Source organism: Papio anubis, chromosome 1 (assembly GCF_008728515.1).
Source record: "Papio anubis isolate 15944 chromosome 1, Panubis1.0, whole genome shotgun sequence".
NCBI lineage: Eukaryota > Metazoa > Chordata > Mammalia > Primates > Cercopithecidae > Papio > Papio anubis.
Window position 1 is genome coordinate 179,843,343 of NC_044976.1, and position 23,699 is coordinate 179,867,041.

Consider the following 23,699-nt stretch of genomic DNA (forward strand, 5'->3'; position numbering starts at 1 on the left):
TGTGAATTTTCATAAACATTTTCCTAGTACATGCACAATCTCTCTTGCTTTCTTGCAACAATCTCACTGTCATGGCAACTGCAATTAAAGGTGGAGCCTGTGGAGAGAAGGATAGATAGGAGCACAGCAGCCTGAACTTGATTACCTCTTTGCAAGAGGAAATTCTCACTGATAACTGAATTCTGGAACTAAAAGCCTAAAGTACCCATTAATACATAATATGCTTGTTTGCTTTATATTTTATTTTCCCTTCCAAAGTAACAAAGCAGAACCTTTGTTTAAAAGCTTCCCTTTGCTGCAGGTTGCAGTTAATCCTATAATCACTGGGTGAATGTTTATCGAGCCAGACATTCTTTGTGCGTCAGAGAAGCAAGAGGCCAGCAGTGGAGGTATTGTCTTGCAGGCCACTGCGATGCAGGAAGAATGTGGTTGGGTGAGGTTGGGTGACAGGCACAGCAGGCTGTGGGTTGCAGGGATCCCTGGGGCAGGCATGCTCCAGCCTGTGCCCAGTGGGCAGGATGTCTGTGCCTGCCCTCATGCCTCAGCTCCTTCCCACAGCCACTTGACATGTTGGGAGCTGGGGTAAAGCCTAATGATACTTGGGGAGAAGACTTCAATTCTATCAGCTGAGAAATCAAAGACATTTGAAAATCAAGGAAGTGCCAAAGACACTTTAAAATGATCTCTGCCCAGGTTTCTCCCATTCCCTGAAACATACAACCAATTCACCTGAAAATTACCAACTTGGAAAGAGATGAAATAATAGATTTCGGTGTCTGAAAATGATCAACAAGTCCAAAAGGCCAAAAATTGAAAGCACAAAGGATATTGCGGGCTTATTTTCAGCTGATATTGAAATTTTCCCTTGTGACCTCAAAGGAAATTCTACCTTTCGCAGAGATTTGCTCTGGAAGAGGGGTTAGACTAGAATTCTCTATGGACTGGGAAGGAGGTAGAAGACAAGGGAAGGGATTCAGGAGAGGACATCTGCACCCCATGTTTTTAGACCTGTGGAATTAGGCAAGAGGCATTCTGCTGGTTTGGTAGAAGTGGGAATCTCTGAAGACTAGATTATGTATTAATTAATTCAGCATATAGTTATTGAGGACCTATAGTATGCCTGTGCTGTGCCAGGTGCAGGAGTTAGACCGGAAAACCAGAGAGGCTGTGTCCTTCACCACATGGAGTCTATAAACAGAAGGGCAACGGGGCACATTGGTAGACTCCAACTGGGCCAGAGAATTTACAGGCCAAAATAACCTCCAGTTCCTCCATTTCTATTGCAGAAGTCTGGCGAAGGGAAGCAAGGTGTAGAAAAACATGAGAAGAAAGCTCTTGTAGAAGGCCTGTCTCTACAAGGACCTCACCTGTACATAGGAAAGATGGACAAGGTAGGAAGTCCTAGCCAGAGCAATCAGGCAAGAGAAAAAAAGGTCGAGGTGGGGTGGCACGGAGCATCTGAATTGGGAAAAAGGAAGTCAAACTATCTCTATTTGCCAATGATATAGTCTTATACCTAGAAAACCCTAAAGACTCTTTCAAAAGACTCCTCAGTTTGATAGAGAAATTCAGTAAAGTCTCAGGTTACAAAATCAAAGTATGCAAATCAGTGGCACTGATATACACCATTAAAGACCAAGTTGAGAATAAAATTAAGAACTCAATCCCACTTACAATAGATTAAAAAAAAAAAAAAACCTTAGGAATATACTTAACCAAGAAGGTAAAAGACCTCTACAAGGAGAACTACCAAATACTGATGAAATAAATCATAAATAGCCAAGCATGGTGGCTCACGCCTATAATCCCAGCATTTTGGGAGGCCAAGGCTGTTGAATCACCTGAAGTCAGGAGTTCAAGACCAGCCTAGCGAACATGGCAAAACTCTGTCTCTACTAATAATACAAAAATTAGCAGGTGTGGTGGTGTGTGCCTATAATCCCAGCTACTTGGGAGGCTGAGGCACAAGAATCACTTGAACCTGAGAGGCAGAGCTTGTAGTGAGCCGAGATCATATCACTGCACTCTAGCCTGGGTGACAGAGTGAAATATGTCAAAAGAAAAAGAAAAAGAGAGGAAGGAAGGAAGGAAGGAAGGAAGGAAGGAAGGAAGGAAGGAAGGAAGGAAGGAAGGAAGGAAGGAAGGAAGGGAGGGAGGAAGGAAGGAAATAAATGACACAAACAAATGGAAAAACATCTCATACTCATGAATTGAAATAATCAATATTATGAAAATGACCATACTGCCCAAAGCACACTACAGATTTAATGTAATTCCTATCAAACTACCAATATCATTTTTCACATAATTAGAAAAAGCAATCCTAAAATGTATATGGAATCAAAAAAGAGCTGGAATAGTCAAAGCAATCCTAGATAAAAAGAACCAATCTGGAGGTGTCACATTACCCAACTTCAAATTATATTACAAGTATATAGTAACCAAAACAGCATGGTACTGCAATAAAAGTAGACACATAGACAAATGGAATAGAATAGAGAACCTAGAAATAAAGCCAAATACCTATAACCAACTGATATTTGACAAAGATCAACAAAGCAGACAAAAACATACACTGTTCAATAAATGGTGCTGGGACAATTGGATTACCATATACAGAAGAAGGAAACTGGATCCCTATCTCTAACCATATATAAAAATTAACTCAAGCTGAATTAAAAGAGTTAAATTAAAGTTAAGACCTGAAACCATCAAAATTCTAGAAGGAAATCTAGGCAAACCTCTCTGGACATTGGCCTATGCAAAGAATTTATGACTAAGACCCCAAAAGCAAATGCAACAAAATAAAAACAAAAATAAATAAATGGAATGTAATTAAACTAAAAAGCTTTTGCACACCAAAATAAATAATCAACAGAGTAAACAGATAAACTACAGGATGGGCGAAAATATTGGCAAACTCTACATCTGGCAAAGGACTAATATCCAGAATTAATGAGGAACTCAAACAAATCAGCAGAGGGAAAAAAAAAAAATCCCATTGAAAAGTGGGCAAATGGGGCGGTTCCAAGATGGCTGAATAGGAACAGGTCCAGGCTACAGCTCCCAGCGTGAGCGACACAGAAGACAGGTGATTTCTGCATTTCCAACTGAGGTACTGGGTTCATCTCACTGGCATGTGTCAGACAGTGGGTGCAGGACAGTGGGTGCGGCCCACTGAGCAAGAGCCAAAGCAGGACGAGGTATCACCTCACCCAGGAAGTGCAAGGGGTAAGGGAATTCCCTTTTCCAGGCAAGGGAAACTGTGACACACAGCACCTGGAAAATTGAGTCACTCCCACCCTAATACTGCACTTTTCCAAGGGTCTTAGTAAACAGCACACCAGGAGATTATATCTTGCACCTGGCTCGGAGGGTCCCACATCCACAGGGCCTCCCTCATTGCTAGCACAGCAGTCTGAGATATAACTGCAAGGCAGTAGCGAGGCTGGGGGAGGGGCACCCGCCATTGCTGAGGCTTGAGTAGGTAAAACAAAGCGGCTGGGAAGCTCGAACTGGGTGGAACCCACCACAGCTCAAGGATGGCTGCCTGCCTCTGTAGACTCCACCTCTGGGGACAGGGCATAGCCAAACAAGAGGCAGCAGAAACCTCTGCAGATTTAAATGTCCCTGTCTGACAGCTTTGAAGAGAGTAATGGTTCTCCCAGCATGGAGTTTGAGATTTGAGAATGGACAGACTGCCTCCTCAAGTGGGTCCCTGACCCCCCGAGTAGCCTAAATGGGAGGTACCCCCTAGTAGGGGCAGACTGACACCTCACATAACTGGGTACCCCTCTGAGATGAAGCTTCCAGAGGAATGATCAGGCAGCAACGTTTGCTGTTCAGCAATATTCACTCTTCTGCAGCCTCCGCTGCTGAGAACCAGGCAAACAGGGTCTGGAGTGCACCTCCAGCAAACTCCAACAGACCTGCAGCTGAGGGTCCTGACTGTTAGAAGGAAGACTAACAAACAGAAAGGACATCCACACCAAAACCCCATCTGTACATCACCATCATCAAAGACCAAAGGTAGATGAAACCACAAAGATGGGGAAAAAACAGAACAGAAAAGCTGAAAATTCTAAAAATCAGAGCGCCTCTCCCCCTCCAAAGGAATGCAACTCCTCACCAGCAACAGAACAAAGCTGGATGGAGAACGACTTTGACAAGTTGAGAGAAGAAGGCTTCAGACGATCAAACTTCTCCAAGTTAAGGAGGAAGTTCGAACCCATCACAAATAAGCTAAAAATCTTGAAAAAAGATTAGACGAATGACTAACTAGAATAACCAATGTAGAGAAGTCCTTAAATAACCAGATAGAGCTGAAAACCACGGCACGAGAACTACATGAACTACATGTACAAGAACTATATGCACAAGCTTCAGTAACCAATTCGATCAACTGGAAGAAATGGTATCAGTGATTGAAGAGCAAATGAATGAAATGAAGCAAGAGGAAAAGTTTAGAGAAAAAAGAGTAAAAAGAAATGAACAAAGCCTCCAAGAAATATGGGATTATGTGAAAAGACCAAATCTACGTCTGACTGGTGTGCCTGAAAGTGACAGGGAGAATGGAACCAAGTAGGAAAACACTCTGCAGGATATTATCCAGGAGAACTTCCCCAACCTAGCAAGGCAGGCCAACATTCAGGAAATACAGAGAATGCCACAAAGATGCTCCTCAAGAAGAGCAACTCCAAGACACATAATTGTCAGATTCACCAAAGTTGAAATGATGGAAAAAATGTTAACGGCAGTCAGAGATAAAGGTCGGGTTACCCACAAAGGAAAGCCCATCAGACTAACAGCAGATCTCTCGGCAGAAACTCTCCAAGCCAGAAGACAGTGGGGGCCAATATTCAACACTCTTAAAGAAAAGAATTTTCAACCCAAAATTTCATATCCAGCCAAACTAAATTTCATAAGTGAAGGAGAAATAAAATCCTTTACAGACAAGCAAATGCTGAGAGATTTTGTCAACACCAGACCTGCCCTACAAGAGATCCTGAAGGAAGCACTAAACATGGAAAGGAACAACTGGTACCAGCCACTGCAAAAACATGCCAAAATGTAAAGACCATCGATGCTAGGAAGAAACTGCATCAACTAACAAGCAAAATAACCAGCTAACATCATAATGACAGGATCAAATTCACACATAACAATATTAACCTTAAATGTAAATGGGCTAAATGCTCCAATTAAAAGATACAGACTGGCAAATTGGATAAAGAGTCAAGACCCATCAGCGTGCTGTATTCAGGAGACCCATCTCACATGCAGAGACACACATAGTCTCAAAATAAAGGGATGGAGGAAGATCTACCAAGTAAATGGAAAACAAAAAAAGGCAGGGGTTACAATCCTAGTCTTTGATAAAACAGACTTTAAACCAACAAAGATAAAAAGAGACAAAGAAGGCCATTATATAACGGTAAAGGGATCAATTCAACAAGAAGAACTAACTATACTAAATATATATGTACCCAATACAGGAGCACCCAGATTCATAAAGCAAGTCCTTAGAGACTTACAAAGAGACTTAGACTCCCAGACTCCCACACAATAATAATGGGAGACTTTAACACCCCACTGTCAACATTAGACAGATCAACAAGACAGAAAGTTAACAAGGATATCCAGGAATTGAACTCAGCTCTGCACCAAGCAGACCTAATAGACATCTACAGAACTCTCCACCCCAAATCAACAGAATATACATTCTTCTCAGCACCACATCACACTTATTCCAAAATTGACCACCTAGTTGGAGGTAAAGCACTCCTCAGCAAATGTAAAAGAACAGAAATTATAACAAACTGTCTCTCAGACCACAGTGCAATCAAACTAGAACTCAGGATTAAGAAACTCACTCAAAACCACTCAACTACATGGAAACTGAACAACCTGCTCCTGAATGACTACTGGGTACACAACGAAATGAAGACAGAAATAAAGATGTTTTTTGAAACCAATGAGAACAAAGATACAACATACCAGAATCGCTGGGACACATTTAAAACAGTGTGTAGAGGGAAATTTATAGCACTAAATGCCCACAAGAGAAAGCAGGAAAGATCTAAAATTGACACCCTAACATCACAATTAAAAGAACTAGAGAAGCAAGAGCAAACACATTCAAAAGCTAGCAGAAGGCAAGAAATAACTAAGATCAGAGCAGAACTGAAGGAGATAGAGACACAAAAACCTTTCAAAAAAATCAATGAATCAGTAGCTGGTTTTTTGAAAGGATCAACAAAACTGATAGACTGCTAGCAAGACTAATAAGAAAAGAGAGAAGAATCAAATAGATGCAATAAAAAATGATAAACAGGATGTCACCACCGACCCCACAGAAATACAAACTACCATCAGAGAATACCATAAACACCTCTATGCAAATAAACTAGAAAACCTAGAAGAAATGGATAAATTCCTGGATGCATACACTCTCCCAAGACTAAATCAGGAAGAAGTTGAATCCCTGAATAGACCAATAGCAGGCTCTGAAATTGAGGCAATAATTAATAGCCTACCAACCAAAAAAAGTCCAGGACCGGATGAATTCACACCCGAATTCTACCAGAGGTACGAGGAGGAGCTGGTACCATTCCTCCTGAAACTATTCCAATCAATAGAAAAAGAGGGAATCCTCCCTAATTGATTTTATGAGGCCAACATCATCCTGATACCAAAGCCTGGCAGAGACACAACAAAAAAAGAGAATTTTAGACCAATATACCTGATGAACATCGATGCGAAAATCCTCAATAAAATACTGGCAAACCGAATCCAGCAGCACATCAAAAAGCTTATCCACCATGAGCAAGTAGGCTTCATCCCTGAGATGCAAGGCTGGTTCAATATACACAAATCAATAAATGTAATCCAGCATATAAACAGAACCAAAGACAAAAACCACATGATTATCTCAATAGATGCAGAAAAGGTCTTTGACAAAATTCAACAGCCCTTCATGCTAAAAACTCTCAATAAATTTGGTATTGATGGAACATATCTCAAAATAATAAGAGCTATTTATGACAAACCCACAGCCAATATCATACTGAATGGGCAAAAACTGGAAGCATTCCCTTTGAAAAATGCCACAAGACAGGGATGCCCTCTCTCACTACTCCTATTCAACATAGTGTTGGAAGTTCTGGCCAGGGCAATCAGGCAGGAGAAAGAAATAAAGGGTATTCAATTAGGAAAAGAGGAAGTCAAATTGTCCCTGTTTGCAGATGACATGATTGTATATTTAGAAAACACCATCGTCTCTGCCCAAAATCTCCTTAAGCTGATAAGCAACTTCAACAAAGTCTCAGGATACAAAATCAATGTGCAAAAATCACAAGCATTCTTATACACCAATAACAGATAGAGAACCAAACCATGTGTGAACTCCCATTCACAATTGCTTCAAAGAGAATAAAATACCTAGGAATCCAACTTACAAGGAATGTGAAGGACCTCTTCAAGGAGAACTACAAACCACTGCTCAACAAAATAAAAGAGGACACAAACAAATGGAAGAACATTCCATGCTCATGGATAGGAAGAATCAATATCATGAAAATGGCCATACTACCCAAGGTAATTTATAGATTCAATGCCATCCCCATTAAGCTACCAATGACTTTCTTCACAGAATTGGAAAAAACTACTTTAAAGTTCATATGGAACCAAAAAAGATCCCGCATTTCCAAGACAATCCTAAGCCAAAAGAACAAAGCTGGAGGCATCACGCTACCTGACTTCAAACTATACTATAAGGCTACAGTAACCAAAACAACATGGTACTGATACCAAAACAGAAATATAGATCAATGAAACAGAACAGAGCCCTCAGAAATAATACCACACATCTACAACCATCTGATCTTCGACAAACCTGACAAAAACAAGAAATGGGGAAAGAATTCCCTATTTAATAAATGGTGCTGGGAAAACTGTCTAGCCGTATGTAGAAAGCTGAAACTGGATCCCTTCCTTACATCTTATACAAAAATTTATTCAAGATGGATTAGAGACTAAAATGTTAGACCTAAAACCATAAAAACCCTAGAAGAAAACCTAAGTAATACCATTCAGGACATAGGCATGGGCAAGGACTTCATGTCTAAAACACCAAAAGCAACGGCAACAAAAGCCAAAATTGACAAATGGGGTCTAATTAAACTAAAGAGCTTCTGCACATCAAAAGAAACTACCATCAGAGTGAACAGGCAACCTACAGAATGGGAGAAAATTTTTGCAATCTACTCATCTGACAAAGGGCTAATATCCAGAACCTACAAAGAATTCAAACAAATTACATGAAAAAAAAAAAAAAACTATCAAAAAGTGGGCAAAGGATATGAACAGACACTTCTCAAAAGAAGACATTTATGCAGCCAACAGACACATGAAAAAATGCTCATCATCACTAGCCATCAGAGAAATGCAAATCAAAACTACACTGAGACACCATCTCAGATCAGTTAGAATGGCGATCATTAAAAAGTCAGGAAACAACAGGTGCTGGAGAGGATATGGAGAAATAGGAACACTTTTACACTGTTGGTGGGACTGTAAACTAGTTCAACAATTGTGGAAGACAGTGTGGCGATCCCTCAAGGATCTAGAACTAGAAATACCATTTGACCCAGCCATCCCATTACTGGGTATATACCCAAAGGATTATAAATCATGCTGCTATAAAGACACATGCACACATATGTTACTGCGGCACTATTCACAATAGCAAAGACTTGGAACCAACCCAAATGTCCATCAATGACAGACTGGATTAAGAGAATGTGGCACATATACACAATGGAATACTATGCAGTCATAAAAAGGGATTAGTTCATGTCCTTTGTAGGGACATGGATGCAGCTGGAAACCATCATTCTCAGCAAACTATCGCAAGAACAGAAAACCAAACACCGCATGTTCTCACTCATAGGTGGGAATTGAACAATGAGAACACTTGGACACAGGAAGGGGAACATCACACACTGGGGCCTGTCATGGGGTGGGGGAGGGGGGAGTGATAGCATTAGGAGACATACCTAATGTAAATGACGAGTTAATGGGTGCAGCACACCAACATGGCACATGTATACATATGTAACAAACCTGCACGTTGTGCACATGTACCCTAGAACTTAAAGTATAATAAAAAAAGAAAATAAATAAATTAAAGAAAAAAAAAGTGGGCAAATGACATGAACAAACATTTTTCAAAAGAATATATACAAATGCCCAAATAACATGAAAAAATGCTTGACATTCCTAATCATCAGGGAAATGCAAATTAAAACCATGATGAGATACCACCTTACCCCAATCTGAATAACCATTATTAAAAAGTCACAAAAGCAACAGATGTCAGTACGGATGTGGTGAAAAGGGAACACTTACACACCATTGATGGCAATGTAAATTACTACAACCTCTACAGGAAACAGTACAGGGATTTCTCAAAACTAAAAGTAGATCTGCCATTCAATCCAGCAATCCTGCTGCTGGGTATCTACCTAAAGGAAAAAAAGTCATTATGTCAAAAAGATACCTGCACATGTATGTTTATAACAGCACAATTCACACTTGCAAAGATACGGAATCAACCTAAGTATATATCAACTGGTGAGTGGATGAAGAAAATGTGTGTGTGTGTTTGTGTGTGTGTGTGTGACCTTTGGAAGCTTCATTCCTTACTGGTTTCCTCATTAGCAAAGCAGCAAAAACCCTCATCACAGCGATTCCAATCCCATTACCATCATCATGCTCATTGCCAAAGTTATGAGCATTACATTACGAGCATTACTAATGTGTCCTCTGTAATCCTTCTATGTGACACCAACTTCAATACTTATGAAATGCTTTTAACCAAATTAGAGCAAGGAGAATTTTAACATTTAGAGTGATAGATGTGTGGCCGTCTCCTTTCACAAGGCAAAGTCATCGCTCCTACATAGGTTCTCACAGACGGTCCACGGACACCTTGGGTAGGACCCTAGTCAGTGTGAAAAGCTGAGCAAAGCAGAGCTTTTCCAAGCCCTCGAGTCTGGTGTGACTGCAGTACACAGATGTGCCCTGGTCATAGACTGCCACATGGTGGGATTTTACTCTTCCAATGTGTAAGTCTTTTCACCATTGAGTTGTAGAATCATTGAAGACAAGACTTGCCACTCTTCCTTTTTATTTCTCCCTGGATACCTAGAACTAATTCTGGGTGTTCATTAAATTCTTGTCCACAGAACAATTCAACAGATATCCACCAAATGTTTACTGAATGGCTCCTGTGTGACAGACACTGTGCTAAATAAACAGATGTTGTTTTAAAGGTCCAAGGAACTCCCCAGGTAGGTGTTTTCTATGACAACACTGTTATCAACTGCTTTCTAAAACACAGCCCATCAGATCTGGGTTTATCCCTAGAAGAGCTGCACACTTGAAGTGATGGGAGGATGGCATTCTCTGCCTTCATACATGCCAGTTCCAGCCCAGTGTCCACTGTGGGTTGGGCCAGTCCTTGTCTGAGTGAATCATGGTCTGGTGCTGAGCTCAACAGGCTAGAAGCAAGTTACTGTCACAAGTTGTATGGACCAGTAAGGCATCAAAGTCACTCAGAGACAAAGCTTAAAGCTCTTACTAGTTTATTGAGAATTGAAATTCTGGTAGTGAGATTGAGGAGAAACTGCAGTGGGAGGGATAAGGTGTTAGAAAAACAGGTAGGGAGAATCAAGCAAGGGGAGCATTTCAGAGTGACATCGCAACTGTGTCAAGTATCTTCTTGAATGGTTGTAAAGGTCACAGCAGCATTTACAAACTTTGTGCCCTTGATAAGGAGAATGAAACAGAAAACTTGAATGCAGTTATCTTATCATGCCTGTTCTTAGAAAACAATCCTAGAAATGCCTCCTGTTGGCCAGCCTGGTTTTTGACCCGCTTTCAGAGTTCCAACCTGTAGATACCTGAGCAGACCCAAGCAGGCTCTATGCAGACAGAGCCGTTTTCTGCATTACTTTCTAGGAAACCAGGTATTCAGAGACAAGGTACAGCATCCTCTGAACCTGCGTCAACATCCTGAAAGCTGATGCCAGCTCAGGATCTTGCTATGGTGACCACAGATTTCCTGAAAAGCTGTTGTCCCGCCTGCAGAATGCTGGCAGAGTTGTCCTTCAGATAGCTCCTCTCTGGCCTCCTACTCCTCCTTTATCCATGTCCCAGGGCAAAATGGCCATGCAGCTAAAGGCTGTAGGGACATTCAGTCTTTCCTATGACCCTTTTCTGCCCACACTGATGACCTCCTTCTAGTTATCTCTGCAAGAATTCAGACCTTCCCTGAACCAGAATCGATTATGGCATTGGCAGAAAGTTGAATCTCTATACTCCAAATGCAAGGCGAAAAAGGTCTTGTGGTACAGCAGCCATGGCTCCCTGAATCAGACTGGCTTTGGAGAGAGCCAGAGCCAAGAGCCTTCTGGGACAGGGTGTGAGGAATACCTCTCCTAGTCCCGATGGGATGCCATGGTCAGGAATACCTTCCCTCCATAAAGTATGGAGAGATTAGAAAATTCACCCTTGACCTCTCTGCTGCCTCAGAGGGGTGACCATCTTCCTTATGCTCTGCCACAATCCACCTGCAGCAAAGGGGGCCCCATTTCCTCCCCGCCTTTCTCTGGGGCTATTTAGCCTGGAAACAAGATTATCCATGAAGTAACAGCAAATTAAATTCCAGAGCTGGGAACCACAAAATCTCAGAGTTTTGTGGACAAGTTTGTCCACTGCTATCCCTCACAGATGCGAGCTAGCACTACACCACCAGGCTGAAGGACCATCTGTTTTTCCTTCCTAATTAAAGAATTGTGTTTCCCTTTCTCTGGGCTATACATTCTCAGTGGCTTTAGGCATTCCTCATAAGATATGACACCAGGTACATGGCCAGCCATGGTCTGGGGCATACAAAGTTGAATGAGACAGAAAAACCAGGTAGGCAAATAAGTACAATGCCCCAGGGGCTCTATGGAGCCACATGCCAAGTGCTGTGGGAAGTTCAGGGAAAGGTGCAGTGTGCGGCAGCAGGAAGGATTCTGAATGCCTGATGTCTGAGCTGGGTTCCTGGAAGGATGAATGGGATATAGCAGATGAGCCAACAGGAAGAGGAACTAGCACTGATTCATTTATTTATTTCTTCCTTCATTCCTTCCTTCATTAATTCAACCAGTCTTTACTGAGTACATGTTTTGCGGCAAGATCTGTCCAAACTACAAAAAAAAAAAAAGAGGAGAGAAGCATTATTGTCCCTGCCTTCAAGTAGGTTGCAGCCTAGTTGTGATACAGGTAAGGAAAAAAGGCCAGAATACATAGTGAGGTAAGGCAAGAAAAAGTAAGGGTAAAATTAGGTACTTTGAGAGCCCACAGAAGGTACTAACTCCACAGATGAAAGCATGGTGTGAGAACAAGTGTAGTAAGTTGGGGAACAGGGTGGCCAGAGCATAGAACCCAACAGGAGAGTAAAGGGAAATGAGGCTGGAAAAGATAGAACATGAAGAGTCTTCCTTAGGCAGTGAAGAAAAAAGCATTGAAGACTTTAAACAAGAGAGTGATATTATCCTATTTATGTCCAAGGAAGAAAACTGGGAGCAGTGTGGGGAACTGGTAGGAGAGGCAAGAGGTGGAAACAGGAGGACCAGAAGGTTGCAGCAGTTTTCATAGGTCCTGATTTTTCTCCTGTGTATGCACCCCAGTATGTCAGTTTCCCTCTTTAAGCATGATGCCAGAATGGAATAAAATGTTCTAGGTGTGGACTGACCAGCACAGAGTGCCATAAGATAGTTAATTATTATAGATGACACTCTTACGTTATTGTTGCCGGGGAAGCCTATACATTTTGGTAACATATCACAGTTCCGCTTCACATGGAGCTTATTATCAACATAAATTCCTGGGCCACATTCTCGCTTACTGTGACCAAACACTGGTTCCCTCATCTGACATTTAGATATTCAGTTATTGGTACCAAAATGCAGGAATTCCCAATCATTCTTGTTAAGTGTCACTTTGTTAGCTCAGACCATTCATCTAATCCACCAGAATTATTTGGGATCCTGCATGTTTTCACAATGTATCTCTATCTTACCTAGCTTTGCAGCATCTGCAAATTGGAGTGTCATTCCCATGATGCTCTTATTTGATCCAATTTTTGTCCAGGCCATGGAGAGAGAGGATGGAATAGCCATTTATAAATCCAATAAAGCTGCTTCATAAGACACCAGATTGCCATCATGTTCAAAGACATCAGAAGAATCTTTTTTTTTTTTTTTTTTTCAAATACCATTTTGAAATCTGGACAAACTATGGCATTGTTCAGGACAATTTCTAAATAAAAGAATGAGCTTCATCTGGCAAAACCTGTTCTTGGTGACCCAGTCTCGAATCCTGGTCATCACCACTTTCCAAGTACTCATTCCTCCCCCTCTTCTGAATGTCTTAACATTGGCATACCTGGGATCTTTGTCTTTGGACTTCCTCTTTTTGTTGTTGTTGTTGTTGAGACAGAGTCTTGCTCTGTCACCAGGCTGGAGTGCAGTGGCACGATCTCGGCTCACTGCCACCTCCACCTCCTGAGTTCAAGTGATTCTCCTGCCTCAGCCTCCCAAGTAGCTGGGACTACAGGTGTGTGCCACCACCCCCAGCTAATTTTTGTATTTTTAGTAGAGACAGGGTTTCACCATGTTGGCCAGGATGGTCTCGATCTCTTGACCTCGTGATCCGCCCGCCTCGGACTCCCAAAGTGCTGAGATTACAGGCGTGAGCCACCGCACCCGGCCTGGACTTCCTCTTTTTGTAAGTTACTTTAGTCCCTTGTTAATTTTAGCATTCTCGTGGATGTACCTCTCCAACCTTGGCCTCTTCCTTGATCTCCAGACACACGAATCCAACCACCTGCCAGATTTCTCTTCTTGAATATCAAATAGAAATCTCAGCTACAACCAAAAACAAGCTCCTTATTTCTTCCTGTCACCTAAACCTGTGTCTGCACTCCTGTAGCCATCCCATTTCAGTTAATGGCCATACCATCACTCTAGCTGATCAGGCCAAAATCCTTGGAATTAGCCTTGACTCCTCTCTTTTTCTCATGTCCTCATTCAATCTATTAGCAAAATTCAATTGCTTCTATCCAGAATTTGACTGCTTGTTAGACCATGTCTCAGCATGCCCATAGCTACCAGTATGGTTCCAACCATCATCACTGCACAGTTTATTACAACAGGCCTGTTTGCTTCCACTGTAGCCTCCCTTCAGTCTATTTGCAACACAGAGGGAACCTGTTAAAATGTAAATCAGAGCACATCACTCTTCTGGTCAATGGCTGCCATCTCTCTCTGGGTAACGTTGCTGGTCCTTACAAGGGCTTTCAAAACGCTGCCTGATCTGGCCTCCTGCTATCTCTCTGACCCCATCTTCCACCCTTCTCCCTGCTAGTTTCTCCACATGAGACACACTGGCCTCCTTGCTGTGCTGCGAACACACTGGGTACACTTCCCTCTTGGGCTCCTTGCACTTGTGGTTCCTTCTCCAGCGAGTCACTCATCTTCAGATTTTACTAATAGGTCTCCTTGTCACAAAGACTTTACCTGACTTCTCTCTTTAAAATGGTCACCCTCTCACTCTAACATTATGCATCCTCCTGGCCTGCATCGTTTTTCTCTGTACCACCTATTAGCAATAAACATGTTACATATTTACTTATTTTTAAAAAGTATATGTCTCTCTTTACTAGACCTACTACATGAAGAAGGCATGAATTTCTGTTAATTTTGTTCAGTGCTTGATTCCCAGGGCCCAGCTTAGAGCCTGACACACAGTAGGTACACAACAATATGTTAAATAATCATAGAGTCAGAAATTTTGCCTGACATTGACAGCATTGAGAAAATTTTACTTCTTGTATTTGAAAATTGGAATGTATTTGTTCATCTCTGTTTTCTAGACTTTCCTGTGTTTGCCATGATGTTTTATAGATCACTCACAGAAGATCAGCCATGTCAAGGTAGCAGCAGCACCAAGAGCTAACAGTTATTGAACATTGAATAGGTATCAGGCCTGGTGCTTAGACAGCATCCTATTTAAATCCTTAAACAATCCTGTGAAGTAGATACTATTATTTTATCCACTTACCAGGTGGAAAATTAAGGCACAGATTGATTAGGTAATTTTCCTGAGGTCACACAGCTAGCAGGTGTCTGAGCCAAGACTCAAACTCAGGTAGTCTAGCTCCAGGGCTTATGCTCTTAAATTCCTGCATCTACACTAATCTCTTCTTAAAAATTATTTTAGAACTCTAGAACGTAATTCATTTGAGCTAGAATATTTCAGTTAATTTGAGGAATAAGTTTTGGTCTCGTATACTCCTCATTCTTTGGAGATTTCAATGCTTTCTGTTCAAAACTCTTGCTCTTTTTGGTCTTAAAATCATCGCTTTGACAAAAAAGTTGGGAGGAAAATAAAAATGGGTAGGAATGTTTCTTCTGTCGCTCAGGAACATCCCACCATCCGTCCATAGGGACAGACCTAAGACTCCTTTGTTCTTCTGACTCAAACAAATCTTTAAAAAGGCTCCTGCGATAACATTTTTCTGATATCTTGGTTCAACATTCTTAACATGACTCTTCAGCTCTATGTCAGTCTTTTCTATTTTTATGTTGTTTTTGGTCAGTGGCCACTCTTTCCACCTTTTGTACATGTTTTCTTTAAGACTGAGCTCATCTGAGTTTCCTGGGTAGCCACTTGGTCCATTTATTTGCTTATGTTTATTAAGATGGCTTTTTCAGATTTCTCACCCTCTTCTTTCATGTCAGGAGCAGCCGAGATCACACTGCTAGAACCTCCTCCTCGAATGCCCTTCAGTGGGCACTCCTATTTGGTTGATTCTACCACAGTCGTGTTCCCTGTCCAATGTGGAGGTGGTGTTGGGAGGGGCTTTACAGCAGGGGTGACATTTCCCAGTCCCATTTATGATGGGGGAGTTCTGGCGAGTGAAATGTAAGTGGGAGTGATATGTACTGCTCCCAGGACTAACCCAAAAAAGCCTTCCCAACTCTCCACACCCTCTCGGCCTCATCTGCTGGTTGGATGTCTACACTCCAGCTGATTTTGGAAGCTGCATGTTGCATATGGCAGTGGCTCCATCAGCCTGGGTACCTGAGTAACTCCTTTCCAGATTGTATTTTGCAGGAGTAAGAAGTAAACTTCTATGGCTGAAGCCATCAGGATTTAAGAATTTGCATAGTATAATAGCGAGGATACCTTAACTAATACAAATTCTGTGCCAATTCTTCCATAAGCCTATTGAAATCTCCTCTCTAGGGAAGTCTACCGAGAGCAGGCTTCTCTTCCCACCACTGCTAGCTGTGTGGGAAAGTAGGTGCGTGCCCCCAAGAGCCTCATGGTCTTCCCTTCACAAGCGATCCTTCCCCATCACACGAAGTCCGCCTCACAATGTCCCTCGTCAGACTTTCTGCTTCTGGGAGAGAACACTGTCCACGAAGCAAACAAAAAAGAATGACAGGTAGAGGCAGCTCGCTAAGCAGCTGGGTGGAGTAAGGGACTACCTGGACCCTATCAAGAGGGAGAGGAGAGCAAGCAACGAGAGTGTTGAGGGAGGGGCCGGTGTTTGGTTCTTCCTGTGAGGCAGCCTGGCTGTGCCAGAGACTTCATTCCACCCTTGGGCCAGGCCAAGAACCAGGCACTTGTCCCTCCTGCATCTGAGGCAGCAAGAAGCTGCTGGCACCCCACTCACTGAGTGCTTGGTCTGTGCTTTGTGCCGTCTTTGTGCTGTGATGACAGTCCCAGCGTTCCCAGGACAGGTGGTGAATAACAGCAGAGTCCAGAGGGAGGAGAAAGCGGAACCAGGCTGGCTGGACCCTCAGCCATAGAAGCTGCTTCCTAGAAGGCCCAGTTCAGGTGCATAAGAACCTCACAGTGGAGCTTTCTGGGACGGGGGGTGTGGCCAGGGGCCCTGGAGATGTGGCAACTAGTTTGTCCTATTTGGAAGTAATATTAAACAACAATAAACACTTACTTATAAAGTATGTACTAAACGCCAATCCCTGTTCCGAGTGCTTTACACAAATTAACTCAGTGAATCCATAAATAAACTCTGTGAGGTGGATGGCATTCTAATCCTATTTTACAAGTGAGGAAATTGAGGTCTATGGAGGTGAAAAATCTTGTCTGGGATGCCACAAGTAGCCTGAGGTGGAGTTCTGGCCCCTGAGTCCACATGTTAGGACCCCAAAGAGCAGGGCTGATCAATACTTACCAAGGGAGGACAAGTGGAGGAAAAGGCTTGCTTCAAGCCTGACACACAGTGGCTGCTAATGGCACCCTGCCTCTCCTCTTCCTCCCGGTTGCCATGGTGGGACTCCTTAGAGCAATCGGCACCATTCCAGGTTTCAAAGAAGGAGGTGGCCTTTGTGTGGTGGCAAAACACTGAATTAGAAATAAAAAGACCTGTGTCTCAGTTACCTTTGTGGTCTTGGGCAAGTCACTTAAGCAATCTGACTTCTAATTTCTGCATCTATAAAAGGAACGTATGCCCCTTATAGGGCTGTTCTAGGTAATAGAGAAAGCCTATTACCACTCTCAGCCCTTGGTGGCAATTGCATGAGTTGGTTGAGTATGGACCTGATCCAGGGTTCAATTCTAGGTGGATGAGATGCTGTGGGACAGGTAGGGGCCTCTCAAGTGGGAGGGACTGTAGTGCATTAGTGTTGATTTTGACCATTGACATCCACAGAACTCATTGCACTTCGGCCATCACCTGCTCCAGTCCTCAAAAACAAAAATCGTACCATCCCTGAGCAGCCTAGAGCAGGGTCTTACAGATGACCTGTGGGACAAAGCCTGACTTGGATCGAGTTGGTTCTTGCTCGCTCAACTGTGAGATGCAGGACAAGCCCTAAATCTCGCAGGGTCTGCCTCGAGTGCATGCCCTGAGTTAGTGAGTAATCATCGCTGCATGAGGAGTCCCTGCCCACAGCTGCTTCCACTGTCTGATCATTCCCCAGAGACCACACTCAAACCCCAAAACCAGAGCTGACAAGTTCTTACGTTTCTTTATTTTGTAATTGCTGTTACTTCTGGGGCTTGCAATGAGAGCAAGGATTGGATAATAGGCTTCTGGCCTGGAAAGATGAGATGGGAATCTAGTTAGTCTTTTGGCCTCCACATGAGGTTTTCATGGATTTCATGTTCATACCTCATTTCGGTTGAGACTATGGGTGATTTTGTCCCCACTCCTGCCCACATCTGTCCAATGCCTACAATGTCCAACAGTTCTCAGGGTCTCCACTTTCTGGACATGGCTTATGCTCAGCAGGCCCCTACTCCCTGACTCCTTGAGCCAAGAAGGCCATTCGTGTGGTTTCTCTGTGTGGCAGGGCGCTGTGTATGTACAGGGAATGCAGGCCTTAGAGGAGGGGCTGTGTCTTTGTTGAGGGCGAATGTGTGATGGATGCATGAGGTTTCAGTTGTGTCAGCCAGCGCCCATTTAAGCAAACACCCAGGACTAGATGGAGCAGGAAACCATGAGCCTCTGTGGCTGACTTGGGAAATACCTTCTTTCTTTCCAAGTCTGTTCTGGAGTCGGTGGTGCTCCTGCTGCTTCAGCTGGGCTCAGGACACCGAGTGCAAGATGCAGTTTCAGGATCTGGAATATGCAGAACCAGTGAGCTGCTCGGGGGAGGCTGGAAGAGGTGTTTCTCTCACTGATGCCATGGATGGCATGGGTTCTGCTAGGTGGCTTGGTGAAGGAAAGGGCAGGATCCCTCTCACACATTCCAGACACTATGGGGGTCAAATGTAAAGAGCAAGCTTACTTTTTCCCCCTGATATTTCTCTTGCCTTCTATAAAACAGAATGTATATTCTCTTCCCACCACTCATCAGAGCATCTTACAAATATTGACTCTGTGAGCTAAAGGCCTACCACGGCTGCAAGGGCCCAGGGAAGCTCAGCCAAGCTCTCGGGCAGATGTTGAGGAAAGGGAGGAAGAGGACCTCTCTCAGGGATCCTGTCGCAGAGATGCTAGGGAAGGGGCCATCAATAATTGCCAGAACAGCTTCCTTACAGCCAACGACGCTAGCCATGGCACCCAGACCCAGGAGCCCACTGGCTCTGCAGATTCCAGATCCCGAAACCGCATCTTGCATTTGGTGTCCTGAGCCCAGGTGAAGCAGCAGGAGCACCACTGACTCCAGGAGAGACTTGTAAACACACTTCATCTAATGGATGGGCCCAGCTCTGTGCTAGAATTCAAAGCTTAAATGAGACTCGGGCTTGCCATTGAGGAGGCACAAGTCAAGGGGAGGAAACAGGCCGCCAAGCAGAGATACAGATATACACAGTGCTTCACCCCACACACAGGCAGAAGCCCCCTGCGCCTCTCTGCAAGGTCAGCAACTCAGGGGATGCGACCTCTGCCACAGCCCACAGGGTCACTTCCCTCACTTTCGGAGGAGCACCCAGTGAGCACTCAAATCAGCACCCTGGGTTTAGCAGCCACTCTGTGATCCCAGCACCATGGAGTGCTGTTGGAAACCTAAACATTTATTCTTTCACTCAAAATGCTGAGCGCCTACCAGGTGGCATACATTGCACTGAATGTCAGAGCCAGGGATCCTAAGGCTCCGAGGTGGGGAGGACGGAGCTGGAGGCAGATTACACATCTTAAATGTGGGTGCAGAAGTGGGCAGGGAACACCACTCTGATGTGCCCATGAGGATGAGCCAAGAGGGAAGAACTGCGACTTGTTTACCAAAAGGCATTGACGGCTCAATGTTCCATCTTCCGTGGGAATTCACCCAGCTGTGTTTAGATCTTACTACCTCTACCCTTCCTAGTTCCTACCCCATGAAAGGGCATCTGAAGGTGCTGACATCAGAAATGGCAAGTCAGGACACACGTGAGTTACACAAGGCCTCCTGCTGCCCCACCCAGCTTCTTTGCAGCCACCTCCTGCAGCCCCAGGCACAGGCCTGACTTTGGTAGACTTGAAGTAATGCCCCAGTTTTGCCCTGGGCTGGGACTGCTGCCTGGGGCAATAAGGGTGGCTGCTTTCTTCCTATGGTTGCCCTCCTGGTTACCTTAGTGACTCATGGAGGCAGTGGGCCAGCCTGGGACAGAGGAGCAGGGGTCTGGTCCAGGGCCAGCCTGGGGCTCCGATCCGGGGCTTCCCCAGATGTCCAGATCTGACTAGGAGCTATGAGGGAGGAGCCTGCTCCCATATAACCATAACTTTTCTGTTCTGAGCTCATCAGTGTGGCCTGATAAAGGCTACAGAGAGGCCCTCAAGGAGGAAGAAAGAAAAGGCAGGGAGATATTCGTTTTTTAGCCAGAGCTCCATCAGTGAGTAGAGGAAGAGAACATTCTCCTAGGAGAAAGCAAGGCATTTTCCCCAGGCAATCGAGGCAAGGCCAGATGAGCTGTGGAGGGCCGAAAGATGAGCTTGTGGCTCCCCGCCCTGTCCCTTGCACGCACACCCACCCTCAGGGGCTGAGGTTGGGGTGGCTGACAGGGGAATCCCTGGTTCAGGCTTTCCTTGTCTTACGCAAACTGAGAAGGAAGCCTTGAGAATGCCAGCAGTGCATTCAGGGTGGAGCTGAGAGGGTGGAGAATGAGGTTTTTCACCCACCCTGTGGGCCCTCCTGTTTCCTCCACCCTCCCTGTAATCTCCTCAAAACATCCTGACTTCACTGAGCAAAGGCCCCAAGCTTTTCATGGAAGGGCAGCAGCTTGCAATAGCTCCAGAGTCTGGAGATAACATCTCCTCGGGATGGCAAGAAAAGGCAAGGGTGCTTAGGAGAGTGCAAAAGTCCTCAGGCCCCAGCCAGAAGTTCTGCCTCTGAGGTCCTCAAAGACACGGGCTCCATCTCCTGCTGTTCCCGCTCTGATTTTAGGGTGTCACTTTGCTGTACTGGTGCCAGTAGCCGCCACACTGCAACTCTGCTTCAGGCACAAGGATTGGGGTGGGGCCCTGTGTCTGCTCTGACAGCATTTCTGCCTCCAGCCCACTCTTGGTGCTTGTCCTTCATGTCCTTTTTCGGTGTGAACTGGGTTCAGGAGAGAAGCCCAGGCCCTGCCATCTGAGGTCAATCCACACACTCCAGGAAGTTGTCTTGGGGATCAGCCAGGGGCACCCACAAAATGGACTGGGGATCATGACTGGCCTTTCCCACCCACAGACCACCTTCATTCTACCCAAAATAGCACAGCACTGACTCTACTTAAGAAGGACGCTGGCCGGGCGCGGTGGCTCAAGCCTGTAATCCCAAGCACTTTAGGAGGCCGAGACGGGCAGATCACAAGGTCAGGAGATCGAGACCATCCTGGCTAACATGGTGAAACCCCGTCTCTACTAAAAAGTACAAAAAACTAGCCGGGCGAGGTGGCGGGCGCCTGTAGTCCCAGCTACTTGGGAGGCTGAGGCAGGAGAATGGCATGAACCCGGGAGGCGGAGCTTGCAGTGAGCTGAGATCGCGCCACTGCACTGTAGCCTGGGCGACAGAGCGAGACTCTGTCTCAAAAAAAAAAAAAAAAGAAGGACGCTCTGATCACATGCTGGTGACTTTCACCTAGAAATGGAATCCATCCTTCAGGGCCCGGCCCCCTTCCTGACTCCATGATGAAACCTTCCTGTCCCTTCCTGTCGACCCTGAGGCACCACCACCTTCTCCCTCCCGTCATGTACTCACAATAGTTAACATCCATGGCTCTCTTCCCCTGCACTAAGGGCTAGGATGGGTATGGAACAGAGTGCCCTCTATCCCTGAGTTGCTTCCCACGCAGAGATGTGGTATATACAGAAACAGTCATCATGCATGATTCCATGAGAGATTCCAAGAAAATGCACAGGAGGTGCAGGAGCCCCCAGGTAGCATCTGAAAAATGATTTCCTGAAACACATAGGGTTTGGATGGCGGGGTCAGGAGAGGAAGGACTTTCTGGCAGAGTGGAGATGGGAAACAGTGGATGGATGTGCAGGGAACCACCAGGAGCTGGTCCCGCCAGAGTGGGTCCCAACCAGGCCGGCTATCCAGTAGGCGCCATGGGCACCCGAGCTTTCCTCCCCCGGGCTTCATTCTCTTTGGCCACTTTCTGCTCAGGGCCATCTGTGGGCAGTGACTTGGGGAGACTGCAGGAAGAAAGGACAACAATTGAGTCAGTTGTTAAAACCAAAAGCCCGCCACCCTGGCCAAGATTTTCCACATGGGGGTAGCCCTGCCAACGTGTGCCCCCAGTCAACATCAAGATGTCCCCCACAGGCCTCAATGTCACAGAGGACTCCTGAAAATACTGCCTATTTGAGAGGGGACAGAGCTAACTGTGAAATACTCCTCAGCTTCCCTGCTGCTTACCCAAGAGTTGGGTTGAAGCTCAGCTTGGGGCACCACTGCTGGGGTGGGGTAGGCTGTGTCAGGAGACAGGACAAGGAGAGCGGAGAGTGCCCACTGGGGGCATAGGGCTGTGCCCAGGAGGGCACTGTTTGTCTTTGCAACCTAGCCGCCATCTCTGGCTGGATGCCTAAAATACCTTGGTCAGCCTCCCAGCTGGAGTGCCCAGAGGGAGAGCAGGAGGCGTGCGCTGGGGTCTGCATTAGGGTTTTCACAATGGACAAAATCAGTTCTGTGATTGAAAGGCGAGGCCTTGAGAAATTAGTCACACAAGGGAGAATTGTGCCTGCCTCCATCAGAATCACCTGGGGATTCCCAGGAACTATCCAAGAGATTCTGATGCAGGGGTTCTAGGTTGAGGCCTGAGTCCCTTCTCTCCCTCCCTCCCTCTCTCCCATTCTTCCTTCCTTCTTTCCCCATGCAAAGCCCCTAGAAAGCTTAGAATAAGAACATGTGGGGCCGGGTGTGGTGGCTCACACCTATAATCCCAGCACTTTGGGAGGCAGAGGCAGGAGGATCACTTGAGGTCAGGAGTTTGAGACCAGCCTGGCCAACATGGTGAAACCCCGTCTCTACTAAAAATACAAAAGTTAGCCGGGTGTGGTGGCGGGCATCTGTAGTCCTAGCTACTCAGGAGGCTGAGGCATGAGAATTGCTTGAACCCGGGAGGTGGAGGTTGCAGTGAGCCATGATCGCACCACTGCACTCCAGCCTGGGCAACAAGAGCAAAACTCTGTCTTAAAAACAAACAAACAAAAAAACCAAATAAACAAAACCACATTGGATCCAGACATGGCTATAGATCCCTACTGTGTGCAGGGCAGCTGGCATCCTGGCCCTCTAAGACTGGCCTAGAGGAGGCTTCCTGGTGACTGCCTCCCAGAGCTAGACAGGTGGTATCCTTTGCCTCTGTCCTGCTGAAGGGAGTCCCTCATCCAAGGGGCAATGCTGCCACCTCCTGGTCAGTCTTAGAACTGTCCCCCACTCTCTGAATGCCTGGTGTAAATAGTGGCAGGGAGCCGGGAGAGGCCTCCCTGTCCTCCCTCTCTGGTTCTGCCTTTGAATATCTTATTCTAACAGGTGGAATGTCCCCCAAACACGCGCCTCTTTTGGTGCCTCTTGTTTAAGCCTATCTTCCCTGGGAAGCCACCAGTCAACAGGTGGATCGCGCTCACCCACCACCTTGCCTTGAATTCAGTGCAAGTCAGCGTGTGTTTGTGGAGCACTTGTTATAAGGGGGCTGGCAATACA